The sequence below is a fragment of the Vanessa atalanta genome, chromosome 16 (assembly GCF_905147765.1).
Source record: "Vanessa atalanta chromosome 16, ilVanAtal1.2, whole genome shotgun sequence".
Taxonomy (NCBI): Eukaryota; Metazoa; Arthropoda; class Insecta; order Lepidoptera; family Nymphalidae; genus Vanessa; species Vanessa atalanta.
In genome coordinates, this window is record NC_061886.1 from 4,364,558 (window position 1) to 4,380,009 (window position 15,452).

A 15,452-nucleotide genomic window follows, 5' to 3' on the forward strand; every position below is an offset into this window, starting at 1 on the left:
ATGACACCTATCCTCAATGCAGTTGAAGGTTCTAGGGAAGAACAATACACTCGATTGCATGTGCAAGCCCGTAACTGCATTGAGCGATGTTTTGGATTACTCAAAGCAAGGTGGAGATGTTTGCTTAGAGACAGGGTTCTTCACTATCATCCTCATGTAGCTAGCAAAATTACAATGGCATGTTGTGTATTACACAATATAGCTTTGCAAGCTGGGCTGCCACCACCACAACCACTTCCTGCTGCACATGACAATGGGGATGATACAATAATGCAAGATCCCACATCCACTGTGTTTGTAGGTAGCCAGAGTGAAGTAATCCAAGGAAGAGCCATGCTGAGTTGTTTATTGAATAGGATATAGTAAGATTATTTTAAGCTTTAATATGAATCTATTTTACATTTCTTAATTATAAATTAAACTTTTATACTCTATACTTAATTTATTTTCTGTAAATATTAATAAGTTGATTGTATTGTGAACAAGTCTGGGTAATTTTACTTTAAATGTAATTTATTTAATAATAAAAACAGATTTATTATTACAACAAATTTTTTATTAAAACACTAACATATAATCAAATAAAAGATGTTAAAATATAATATAATATAAATAATTTAGTATTATTGTGTAGGTAAGAACAAAAAAAGAACATTTAGGTAAAATCAGGTTTCTTAAATGCTACAACAAAATTAAAGTAATTAAAATACAAACGAATATGAATGTATGAATCAACAACATTAAAAATAGCTGTAGAATTTTGTTATACAAACGGATACTTTGCACCAAGGATTTACTAGCTTTGTGGAGTCAGAAACTTAAAAAAAAACTAATACTGTAGGCAATTTAAAATGTACGTAAGCCACAGCTGAGATCATTATTACTACATTGATATTTTATGGGATAATATCTGTTGAAGGCAGTGATGATGGTCTCAACTGTGGTAAAATTTCTATTAAATTGACTACAGTATTAGCTAAACTGTTTAAAATTTCGTTTTGCTTTTCTTGGACCTCAATTCTTTTAGACTCTAGTTTTAATCTTTCCAACTCCCTTTGATGGTAATTTTTTTCACGGTCTGCCTCAAATTGGAGCCGGCATTTCTCAACAGCCACAAACTCACTTGTGGCTCGTTCAAAGGGTGTTTGAACCCGGCGTGTGCGCGCTCGGAGGAGCCTACGGCGCCGCGGAGTTGAGGTGGAAGACGCTGAAGGCGACGGATTTGCCTGATGTCGCTGCCGTTGAGGAGCACACCGTGACGTGGAAGCGGCAGGTGTCGTCGCTGACGGCACCGGCGAGGACGTAGTGCCGGGCGGCGGCGTTAGCACAGGTGGTGGACGTTGTTGTGATGAGGTGGCAGTAAAGGCTGATGTTGTTGCTAATAAAATAAAAAACTATATTTTAAATTGGGCACAAATAAATTTATTCAGGCAAAACATTGTATCTTTAAAAAAAAGGTACCTTGTATAGAGCATGAAGGAATAAAATCCAACATAATTTTATCCGTGGCTGTGGTAGAAATTTGGGGTGGACAGACCGTACAAGTAGAGTCTCTGGTCGGGGATGGTTGAGTGTTTCTTACTGATGGTTGAGCCTGAAAATATGAACAACTTGATAATTTTTATTTAAAGAAGAAAATACACTAGTAAGCCAAGACCCCAAGCAAAAAAAAAAACTAGCATCAAAGCCTCTCTCTATAATTCCAGCTTGACCAACAACAGCAGTCAAACCCATTATACACAACACCCTCTCTTCTGAAGCAGTGAGAGTTTGTCTGCTGCTTGGACCACCACCAGTACCAGAGGCCTCACGACGTATTGCTAAAGCTTTTTTCTTAGTTTTAGCTTTCCAGTCTGCCCACACCTGGATATTATTTGTTAATTTTTGTTATTAATATTTTCATCAATTATTTTATAATTTTTGAAATAAGCTGATTGATAATAATGAAGTGAATGAATGATAATTATAGAAAACTATAAAATAATATTTTTAGGGGGGTTTTATTAGAACCATACTTTTTTCCACTTGTCCCTTGGTTTTACTACTCCTCCACCTATGGAGTTTAATAACTCTTCTAATTGCTGCCACAGTCGGTCAGCTTTAATTCGGCCTTGTGGCCCTTGCTGGGGTCTCGTTATATCGCCATAACTAGAAGAAGTTAAAACTATTTCAGACAAACAAAGGGTCTATTGATTAAGTAAAGAATTAAACACAATTATTGATTGTTTCGTAAGTGGTAATATTAGTTCCTATCGCGTATCGCGTCATTGTTTATGTTTTAAACTTTCAAGTGCTACAGTATGATAGATTTTCAAATAACAAAGGAATATATTTACGAAATAACTAATAATTTTACGTACCTTTCCATGAATTCCAGTAAAGTTGCAAACTGTTCTGGGCTTGCTCGAGATTTATATTCCATTCTATAAAAGTTATCACATCATTTAAGGTATCGGTCATACTTAAGCAGGATAATAAAATAAAATTTCGAGTCACAAGTAATGTTTAAATTTACATTCGGCACTGTGATATTGATATAAACCAATTACAAGGAGAATGTATACCCACCCTATTTAATTTACTTATTTTTTAACACTTCAAATAAATATTCTTCAAACTTCAATTCAAAACAAGAGTTGATCCCGCGCTCAAAGTACACAACTGCGACTTTGACGTTGGTTTGACGTTTTAAAGATCGCTCACCATAGACTAAAGTGTAGGTTTTTTCTAAGTTCATTGTAGAATGAGCGATCGAATCACTCGTGTCAATTTGGCTAGCTACTTATCGTTTTCTATAATCGCTTACGCCGAAGCGTTAACGATTGTAGAAAGAGATTCGATATGAAACGAATGTAACTTGGCTAGGCCCTCAGGACTAGCATATTCAGACATTGATTCCCTAACTACACCTGCCTCAATTAAATCTTGTACTTTATTATTCACAATTTCGTTCTCTTTATAAGATAACCGATATGGTTTAAAATGTACAGGTTGATCTGTAGTAGTTTTTATATGCATTTTAATTAAATGTGTGCAACCTAAATCTTTTGTATCTTTTGCTAAGATATACCCAAACTTTTTAAGCAAATAAATTAATTTTTCATATTGTTTATTCTCTAACTTACCAACGTTCAACTCTGTTATATCAAATTCGGTTTCCTTATTATTATTTATCTGTATATTTAAGATGTCACGACAGTTGGTGTTATTAATTATATCTACTGGTTCTGCACGTGCCACTATACTACCCGATAACCACTTAATATCAAATTCGCTAATATTAATTACTTTTAAATAACAACCTTTTGAATTTATTATCGCACCAGGTATAATATAAGCTATTTGACCTAAATCAAAGTATACAGAATTTGTCAAAAATGTGTTTATGTCCTTAGAATTACATTCAATAAAAACTTCTATAAAAATTTCACTTTGTTTCGGCATAACAGTTGTGTGTTTCAAATGCACAGAATATTTTTCTACAAAATCTAAAGCACTTAGTAGAGTATTTTTAAAAGGAAAATGTTCCTTGTACGTACAAAAGTAACAGAATCCTTCGCGGTGACCAAACTAATATCGTCCTGATTTATCATCGATTGTCCTATTATAAGATACCAGTTAAATTGTAATCAGTAATTTCAACGAAGCCTTTCAAAACTACTCCGTCTATTGATACTTCGATTTTAGAGCTACCTAAGGAGCGCATATGGGCTCCACCAAAACCTTTCATTATGACGTTGGACGGCGTGACATTTAATTTTAATTTTTTAACCCACAAAACTGACAAAATATTTAGTTTGCTGCCGGTATCGATATAAGCACTGAGTTTCTGACCATTTACATTTACATCCTTCTTATAAAGATCTAAATACACATTGTAAGTCAAAAAATAAATATTATGTACCTTTGTTTCTTGTGCTGAGGAGCTCGAAGCGTGCCAGCAGTTAGAGGACGTGTGGCCCATTCGTTGGCAGATCTCGCAGCGTCGTCTAGTCCAGCAGTCACGTATCTCGTGACCTGGCCGTCGACAGCCGTAGCAGATTTTCGAAGGGAGTTTAGTAGCTGTTGTGTTGGTACCTTCTCTCCTCCAAGTCGTTCGCTTTGTCACCTGAGTTTCGACTGCCTTGTAGTTTTCTAATGACGATAGGTAGCCACAGTATAATTGTTGTGGTGTTTCACATTTGTAGGCTTTTGCGTTTGCACGGATTTCAACTGGAAGTCCTCTTATAATGCAGGAAATTGCCGCTTCTCCATAAATTTTGCATTTTTTTAACAAAGATATTTTAATATGAAAATATTTCGTCATGGTTTCGTTTTCCATTTTGTTTCTTGCTAACATATTTTCTAAGCAGTCTACATACTCAAATGATCGAGGGAAAGCTGTCTCAAGGGCTTGCTTCCATTCCTCCCAGTTCATGTCATAATCTTCCAAATCATCATACCATTCTCTTGCTGAACCTCGGAGTCTGACTTGCATAATAAACTGACGATCTTTGTGATCCCAGTCGTAGATATCCCCCAATTGATCTATTTTGTGTAGCCATCCCTTAACGTTACTATTTTGATCTTCTGGACGAAATTCTGGTATTATTTCAGCATGGGCTTGCACAAAGCGTCGCTTAGGCGTAGCGGTAGATTATAAAAAAAAATTTTCATTATTTTCGTCGTCTGATATGTCAACCTCGGTAATATTCCTTTTCCTCACACCAAGGCCTTTACGGTATGGGCCTGCCATCCCACTTCTGAGATGTTAATAAAGGTCACTTCTCACTGTTCACTTTAAGTACTTTTCCAAATAAACAGTCCACACAAACTTCTATTACTTTTATTACACTATAATTATAGTTACAGCGTTTCCACTTAGTAAGCACTCCATGAACAAATTGAACTGAACTCCATCTAATTTGTAATAACTTATATAGCTTTTGATAATCCTCCCACCCAGAAAATAAGTTACTACCACCCTCACAATATTTGATAAACAAAATCTATATAATAACATTAATTAGTTTTATGATTGATTTTAATAAACATTTATCCTCTTTAAGTATCTTAAATTATTTAATTAATATTTAACATAAGAATAATTATATTTATGCTGTATGCTTCATGTTGGGATTGGAGTGACCGGATGTCGCTAACAATAATCCTTTTTTAATTCAATAAGGCGATCTCGATGTCAACTGGTCATAATACATAAAATTAAATTACACTAGTGGAAATAATTTGACATTGGTCGAGTTAATAAAATCACCTTGCTTCACAAAGTCCATTTTAACAATAAAAACTAAATTACAATAGTTGAATGAATAAAAAAAGTAAAGAATTTTTTAAAGCATACGAACAAACACATCGGTCAAAAACAGGGAATAACCATTGTTTGGTAGTAAAACTTTCATAGTACCCTCAAACACATTTCCTGTGTGAGAAAGTTTGAATTCGTTCGCCCGCTGGTGTTTCACAGCTACAAGTTTTTTGTTGAAAAAACAGTTCGCTAAATGACAGTCATTCGTGACGAGTAATTTTATGCGCATAAAAATATATACTATAATAACAACAAATGTTTACATTGCTTTGCTATGTAATTCTTTTGAAACTTTAGTTATTTACTTATGGCAGAAAGATTTGTTAAAATATCCGTGAGGCGTCTTCGTCGTTGGAAGAAATATGAACCCATAAATACTTTGTGAATACGACGCCAATCTAGGGTTCTACGACGCTATCTATCTCGTACCTGTAATGGTGGACTTACCATTTGAACCAAAACATTGCAATTGTCTCTTTAGGTGTAAGCGACGTTAAAGATATATATTTTATATATTAAAATATCTACCATATATAAGAGTATATTTATCGGAATATAATAAATGTTCTTTATTAAGTGTAATGTTGCCGCTTTACCAAAAATATACTTTAACTCATTTTGTTCACGATTATCTTACAAGTTCAGGGTCAAATTTGAGTGCTACGTTTAATGGAAACGGTGTTGACGCAAACAGTTTTTACTTCTTTATCATCTATTAAGGTAGATGCGATCAAATTTTTTTTTAATTATTTGTTATCACAAACATACATATATCAATTAGTGATATAGGTACGTTACGTCTAACTTATAAGCAGTTAAGAAACTCTTTTAAAGCAAAACAATCCACACTACGGATGCAAGCTTTTATTTACAGAGACAAAAGAAGCGATGAATAAAAAAATCAGCTTTCATCATTGCACTGTTTTGCTCTAAGGATGTCTAGTACGGGCGCCACGCCGTGGGCTATAAAATGAACGTGTCTACTGCATGAAAGATGAACCTATGAAGGTACTATTTTATTTATATACTATATACAAGTTTTATTTATAAATTATATCTTTGAACAAATGGATTACAATCAAAGGCTATTTATGTCTGTTAAAAGACACATATTTGTAATCTTTGTTTAACCCAATTAAAAATTGTATTGCAAACTTCTTTTACACTGAGTTTAGTTATCCCTTACATTAAGTTCCTTTGGGTTTCATGAGAGTAGACTAAGATATTTTTTATCAAGTGCCAATCGAGCACGTAACTGTTTCACCCATCCATATGATGGTAGAACAATCCTGCTATCAATAGGTTTCGCATGGACGTTGAAAATTACAAATGAATTATACAGTTGATGATTTTTTTACACATCAGTAATTACACTTTTGAGTCATAAATAACATGATAAATTATTATGTTATAAGGATTATTAGTATCGGAGATTACCCCCTTGCATACAAGTAAATTAATTTTACCCCTATTATATATATTTTTTTATTTAATTTACAACATCCACGGGCTCACAGTTGCCCGTGACTTTTTTTACATTTTTTTTTATAAATTGTAGCTCGAATTCCAGCAGATCTTCGCTGAACTTCAAGCTTGTCGTCTTCTTGAAAGACGTGGCCCACACTGACATTTTTTTTTCAATTTAAAATAATATATAAATAATATATGGTATATAAAAATACTGTATATAGTATTTTTTTTATCCTAATTACTGCAATCCAGCGGGTCCTGCTCCGTGCTCGTGCTCCTATTATATTAGTATATATTAGTATAGATTAAATAAATATGGAGTAAAATATGAGTAATTAATCCGATAACTGGCTAGTATTCATAATAGGAGTTAGCTAAATATACGTTCTAATTTAGAGTTAAACAAAACGCATGGCTTAGGTAAAGTCTGGTTTCAGTGCAAAACTGAAGTCAAAACATTGTTACTTATCCTCTAATTTATATATTTCGTTCTATTTATTATTCTGTCTAGAAGCGAAAACTTAGGATATTAATAATGTGGAAAAACACGAATTCAATATTTTAAAGAATGTATGTATAACTTTAGTTACACTTAGTTAAAAAAAGATTTTTATTAGAGTAATTAAGATGGGGTAGTCGATAAATAATGACTTCTTATTAAATATTTATTAATTAATGGAAGGAAACCTGTGTAATAACGTGTAATTACCCTACGTTTAGAATTTTATTATTTTGAAATATTAAATAATTTTAAATTACGTCGTAATTAATTATATAAACTTCGATTGAATTATTATTTAAATATTAATTATATTTTTTTATTTATTTATTAAAATTATTCACTGCACGACATATAAGTAAAATGATAACATAAGAGAATCCAACTAATATTAATAATAAACAAATGTGTGCAAAGGCCGTCTTATCGACGCGCTTACCGAGAACTCCCACAAACAACCTTTGGTTACAGAAGCTTTGTAAGAAAACAGGTGGGCGCAAATATGAGATAAGAGATATTAACTATTTCTTGAGAATATTGATACTAAAGTATAACAATACATTAGCAGCATGTAATTTCCCACTGCTGAGCTAAAGGCCTACTCTCCCTTTGACGAGAAGGTTTGGAGCATATTCCACCACGCTGCTACAATGCGGGTTGGCGGAATACACATGTTGCAGAATTTCGTTGAAATTAGACACATGCAGGTTTCCTCACGATGTTTTCTTTCACCACCGAGCTCGAGATGAATTATAAACACAATAAAGCACACGAATATTCAGTGGTTCCTGCCTGGGTTTTAACCCAAAATCATCGGTTAAGATGGACGGGTTCTAACCACTGGGCTGTCTCGGCTCAGTATAACAATAAACTACAGATAATGACATCCCAATACTACACACGAAATAATTAATAATTTTATTAAATAAAATTTATAGACAGACTTTCATAATGGGTCAGATAATGGAAAGTGGTCACTTCCCACAGACCAATGTTTGAACCAATGCACTTTAAGGAATATAAATTATTCATTACATTACAATGCCAATCGACACCCACCTTTGAAACTATGATGTGATATGATATGTCTTGGCACATTCATCATTTAAACGGACATACAATCATACCAAGTACTACTGTTAGGCTGATCCTAGATAGGTTTCGACAAAAGCATATAATTTTATTTTAGCTATGGCGTGTTGTATATTTAGTTATTACCAATACTCACCTGACATTCCACAATTTTATGTTCTTAAAACTCAACGTAACGATAGCGTAACTACAGGCACAGGGCAGACTCGTAGGTAGTAATATTAATCGAATTTGTTTACGGTTATTGAAAATGAAAACGTTTATTTAAGCCGTATATTGTGAAAACAGTTAACCTCAAAACGGCCTCTGGAAATGAATAACGAGGAAATGATCATAAAATTTAATAAACTTGGCAGGTTTTTCACGTCAAATACGTCCATTAAGGATATAGGGGAAAAAATTAAATCAACACTCATTTTACTTGAATTATAGAAATTGAGTCGAAATTGCTCAGTGGTGCAAGAGTGATTTTTTGTCGAATATTTTAGATTCAAATAAGAGCTAGCACCACTTTTTGAATTGTCATATATGTACATATTTGAGCCGAGATGGTCTAGGAGTTAGAACGCGTGCATCTTAACCGATGATTTCGGTTAAAACCCAGGCAGGCACCACTGAATTTTCATGTGCTTAATTTGTGTTCATAATTCATCTCGTGCTCGGCGGTGAAGCAAAACATAATGAGGAAAACCTGCATGTGTCTAATTTCAACGAAATTCTGCAACATGTGTATTCCGCCAACCCACATTGGAGCAGCGTGGTGGAATATGCTCCATACCTTCTCGTCAAAGGGAGGTTAGGCCTTTAGCTCAGCAGTGGGAAATTTACAGGCTGCTAATGCTAACAAAAATGTACATATTTGATTGTAATGCTTATCATGCTTGGGGCCTCGGTAAGATACCGTGAGAAGACCTGCATAATTACGTCGGACGAAAATATGACATTTGTGTCCTCTAAGCTAAATTACAAGCGTAATGGAATAAGCTCAAAACCTTCTCAAAGGGATAACTTATGGCAAATTAACTTATTAATGATTTATACCAACACTAGTCTCGACTTTATTTTTATAACATTATATTTCAATAATCAAACTACATTGAAATAGCTACATTCGCTCGTTTAGTACATAGTCTGAAAAACCTTCTGAATATAACGGTATATGCTTCAAAACATTTCAGCTAATGTATGTTCTGCCTGCAGCCACTAATGCGCCTAAAGCTACGAAAGCGAGGGATCGACAGTTGATATGTAACATCAATTTACAAAGCCTTATTTCAAATTTTGAGAAACAGTATATCAGTCTTGATTTAAATTTGGAATACAATTATGAACTTCGCCTTTTTTCTTCAGAGGAAAGAAGGCCAATGGCCTGTGGTGAGAAATTATACAGCATAAGATTTTAAATTAACATGGTTATTTTTATTACTAACAGTATTTAAAACGGGATATTTACCATGTTTTTTATTTTTATTTGGTGGAGCTCGATATTTCGACATTATCTACGAATGTCTCGTGAACAAGACATAAAAATAAAAAAACATGGTAAATATCCCGTTTTAAATACTATTAGTAATTATACAGCATATACTTAAAATTTAGTATCTTTATCGTTGACGCTATACAGCAGCTACATAAAATATATAAATATATTATATGCTCATATTGTAGTATTTTGATTTTTTTCAACAATAAGTTTACAATATTTTCAATCATCGATATCAGTAATATTAATATTAACTTTCATAAATCTCCGCTAAAGTTTGCCATAATTTCCTCTTTGTAGCGTTTTTTCTACGTGTCGTTCGAGCAATTTTTGGATTATTATTTTATTTGCCATTATTTTACTCTTGTGATGGATCCATTCATTTCTTATCATTTCATGTCTGATCATACTATGATCGATTGATTTTCAGTTGCTACTGTCGAATTTCCTGTTTACTTGAACATATTGCGTAACAAATAACGACCGAGAACAATTTTACACTAAAATCCACTATCGTAATGTGGCTTCTCCATGGATCGATCTTCAAGCGTTCCAATAACGAAATTGAACTGTCGAACCATTCCTTTTTCACTAAACGACTCCTCGAATGTCATGTGATCCTAGTTACTATAACAATAAATTATACATTTTTTTTATTTATATTAGTAGCGCTATTTATTTATACCACAGTTCATAATAAATATATATTTAACAAGACAAAGGTGCAAGTACCTTTGAAGTTCTCAAACAAAAGTTATATAATTGTTGTTTGGCGGTAGAATATCTTATGACCCACTCATAAGATATTCTACCGCCAAACAGCAATACAGGTACCTATACAGACGGGCTTGCACAAAGCCCTATCGTCAAGTAAAACCTTAAATTACATATATTAATTAGTATTAAACATTTGCCATTAGTTTTTATAACACTAATAGATTCGAATCCATTCAGTATCCATGGCCAGTATCCATGCTTGTCTACCAGAGACAAGCACAACCGTTTGCAGACGTTCTTTGCCATGTTTTATATACTAAAAAGATTTCCGAAACGCATTGCATCTTCTGGTACAAGTTTTATATCTATTGTATTAGCAAATTTTTTCAGTTAGGCTACACAACATATTAATACCTAATATATGAATATACATAGATATTATTAGCGCAAGCTAGGTGACAAGAATTTATATTACGACGGACATAAATGAAATAATTTAAGTACTCTAAATACATATAAACGCATGAAATACCTATTCTAATATCTACGGAATCCGCTTACACGCGTGGCGGCGGCATCTCATTGTTATAGAACAATACATCTATGAGTTATAACAGCTACTGCCCACGAATGATCGATTGTACTACACACTTGTGTAATGAATACTAGCCGTTTCGTACGTTGAATATAAAGAGATCTTTGATAGCTTCGTTGCTCTAGTAGCTTAATGGGTCACTGATAAAGGGCTTGAACACAGATTTGGACAATAAAAAAATATTGGGTATTTCTTGCTATTTTCGAAAATATTCCAGAGTTATATTGGTAGTTTTTTTAAGACATTTTCTGCCTCGCACAACCACTCTGTGGAACCAGCTTTCGACGGCAGTTTTTCCGAACCCATACGACTTGGGATTCTTCAAAGAGCGTACTCCTTCCTGAAAGGCCGGAAACGCACCTGCAAGGCTCCGGTGTTGCAGATGTCCATGGGCGGTGGTAGTCACTTTCCATCAGGTGAGCTTCCTGCTCGTTCCACCACTAACATAAAAAAAAAATATATTGGTTACACTTTCGTGACTTAGAAAGTATGTAAACCGTCGGTCTTGCGCCTATTGAACATGAGATAGAGATAGATTTATGATATTTGGTGGTGAAGATACTCCGTATTAGTGCATTTCGTTATCATTATTCATTTAAATCTGATAACATAAAATTACTTTCTGATTCAATTTTCCGTTTTGAAAGAAAGATTTTTTTTCTTAGATTAATGAATCTAAGAAAAAAATCTTATCATCACTATCGTAGCGTTTTTTTAGCATCATTAGAAAGAGTTATTTATAAATTATTTAATATTAATTAAAAAATTAAAAATTATGGCACTGAAATGAGAACGGCATTTCTAACGAAGTGCTATCAAAAAACGTAAATCAGTATATTTAAGATGTTTCTATTTTTATTAGATGTGCCCGCGACTTCGTGCGCGGTTGAATTTGACAAAAAAATATTGTTGTAGCCTAAGTTACTCCTTATTACATCATCTATCTGCCAATGAATATCGGTCCAGCCGTTCCAGAGATTAGCCGGAACAAACAGACAGACAAGAATTTTAAAAAGTTATTTTGGTATATTTACCGTGTACAAACATATGAATTTAGTAAAAAGCGTTTAATTTTAATATATGTATAGATAGATAGAACTTTATTATATGTATAGATGATGTATTGCTTATATTAACTGGGACTACAAGTGTAACAAAATCTTCTCTTAAACGTAAATCCTATTCATAATGTTTAAATAGGTTGATGTATGCATACGTTTCAAGTACCACACAGAGGGAGATTAATGTACAAATATTTAATATAATAAATCCAATTTATTTTTCCTTAAGATGGAAAATGACAAATTACTCCAGCACATTCGGAATTATACACATTGTATGTATGAAATCAATTGAGAAAAGGGTATTGACATAAATAAACTATAGTAATATTATAAATGCAAAATTAACACTGTCTGTCTTGGTTTTTACGGCCAAACGACTAAACCGGATTTGATGAAATTTGGTATGAAGCAAGTTTGAAGCACCAGGAAAGACATAGATATATATTTTTTTATATTTAACACTTAATGTTTAAAAAGTAAATAAAGCCGCGGGCGATAACTAGTTCTTAATATATTCTAAAAAATCTCTTAAGTAAAATTTACAATCTTATGAATTTGAAATGACTACAAAGAGATATTCGTTGAAAATGAAGTACTTAGACGAGATTTTTAAAATGCAGAAGAGTATTTCTAATGGATATTTATAAAATGAAAGTTTAATTTAAATTTATTATCTCTTTGAACACTTACATGGAACGAAGAAATGGATATTCTTTAAAATCCTATGCATTTTTAATGAAATCTCATTATATTTTAGACCTTTAAATAATTTACTCGTACATAACGAAAACCACATTAAACCCTATACCAAATATTACACTTATGACGTCAGCACATCGCCTTTTAATAATTTATATAACAATTTCTTATTAGATAATTATATTGTATTAATCAATACAGGGTACTCAAATAATTGTGACATGTCTTATGTAAAATATATTATTTCTTCGGTCTTTGAGTATTGGTTAATATACGCCTCAGTATCTTAAGATAGCCTACACGCTAGACACTAGTTTACAATAAAATTTTGTTTTATAAAATCTTTCTTTACGAGTATCCAATATATCCAATAAGTAAGATCCCGAAGTTCTCAGTTTAAGCACCGACATTCAAAATGACCACGGAGAACGAAATCGAGAATTTATCGCCACTTTTTCTCAATCAATGACAAAAATAGACAAGATTCGCAGTGCATTCGACAATTATTGTCAACCAGCTAAAGAGACCCAACCACTAGCCAAAGAGATCCCAATCAAAAGGACCCCCGTTCGTAGCAATAACTTAACAATGATCTTTAATAAGGATTTTTGTAATTGATATTTGTTATTCGCGTCCCTACCGTCCGACCGATGTAACATTGTACAAGCTCTATTATTTTCAGTGTTTCTATTTAAATTTTACTTTGAAGCAATAATATATAATAGAAAAAAAAATCGGATATCGCTTGAATCTTTAGGAACTTTTGTATTATATGTATTTTTTTAAATATTTTTTTCAATTTTTAAAATCATTAAATTAAGAAAATAAAATGTTCGTGATTGCAAAGTTATGTCGATGAGAAAAATTTACATCTGTCAACAAGATCAAGCTATCTTGTACAGGGTATAACATAACACTATGTGACTTCGGCTAGTTCGACAAGAGAGAAGAAACAACACGGACAATGACAGCTAACCGCAGCACGCAGCACGGACACACACACAATGATATATTCATTTTTACACAATCACACGTTCGTAATATACACTTTTACATGATATATTTCAACACACAAAAAGTAAGTTTCCCTTTGCGTGAAAAATTAAAAAAGGGGCGCGTGTGGTTTTAATCTCGCAGAGAGCTTGTACGATGGCTAAGACGTTATGCGCAACTGTTGATAATGTCTAAGCAGACTTCTCATAATAATAGCCAAGATGTACACGCTAATTACCATTACGCCTTGAGATAATTTTCGCCGTAATTTTACACCTGAACAGAAATTATGCTAATCTATTCATTCACATTTCTGTGTTTAAAATATCACCATCATCTGGTATAAATAGTTAATAATGACATAGACTCAATTATTTTAAATTATACCAGCATAGTCTACCGAAAATGAGACAATTACATTTGGGTAACCAAAAGAAGCAAAGGCTAGTAGATCTACTAATGTATCGAACTACTGGATTCCTTTTAAGAGTTTTAATAGTATGTAAATTTCAAGTTTAATAAACGCAGGAAGCCTTTTGTAAACTGGAATCTTCACAAGGATAAATTTATCAGCTAATGGGATACATATGTATATAGGAATTTTTATTCCACATCATAGGTACACTTGGTGGTCTTCAATTATATTCTACTGTTAAATATCAATACTTGGTAACGCTGTGTTCGGTTTGAGGTGAGGCAATGTAACTACAGGCACAGGTTAGTAGCACATTGACTATGAAAGGAGAGGTCAATATTTCTTACGGTACCAATGTTCGACGACCTCCGTGGTCGAGTAGTGTTTTTTTGTGTTTCACCGGTTTTCATGGGTACGCCACTCTAAGGTCCCGGGTTCGATTTCCGGCCGAGTCGATGTAGAAAAAGTTCATTAGTTTTCTATGTTGTCTTGGATCTGGGTGTTTGTAGTACCGTCGTTACTTCTGATTTTCCATAACACAAGTGCTTTAGCTGCTTACAATGGGATCAGAGTAATGTATGTGATGTTGTCCAATATTTATTTATTTTATAATGTCTATGGGTATTGGTGACCACTAACCACGTGTTCGTAGGTAATATTTCACCGTCCAGTTAGAAATTAATTAAAAACATAAATCGAGCACATGGATATTTCTTACCACCTAACAATGATCTTCGTTTAAAATCACCATTTGCCTATTGGAATACACATATTTATATATCCTGATCGTCAGTGTATCCTTTTCATTATAGCTTCAATAACAAAGTGATTTCATCTGAAGCGTATTTGCAAAATGAATAGGTGCTCATTTAGCAAATACCATAGCGTTGGGTTTTTAAATGCAGAATAATGTTTAGATAAATTCTCTCTCTAAGGCGATTAGAAAATGTTTGTGCAGATTTGTCTTTGGATAATTATAAACGCTGCTTATAATATAACAAATTACATTAAACAAGGCGTTTATTTTGAACATTTAATTCACAATACTAAATGTATTTATTAAATTAAATAGTGTAAGCTTATAATTGAATTGGTTAGGATAGTTATAATTTGTTAAGGA

General features: G+C 33.1%; 1 protein-coding gene across 1 annotated transcript in view; it reads left to right on the top strand.

Moving 5' to 3' along the window:
- Window positions 1-15,452, top strand: part of LOC125069910 — a 256,125-nt gene that overhangs the window by 158,948 nt on the left and 81,725 nt on the right. The gene's annotated exons all lie outside the window — the stretch shown is intronic.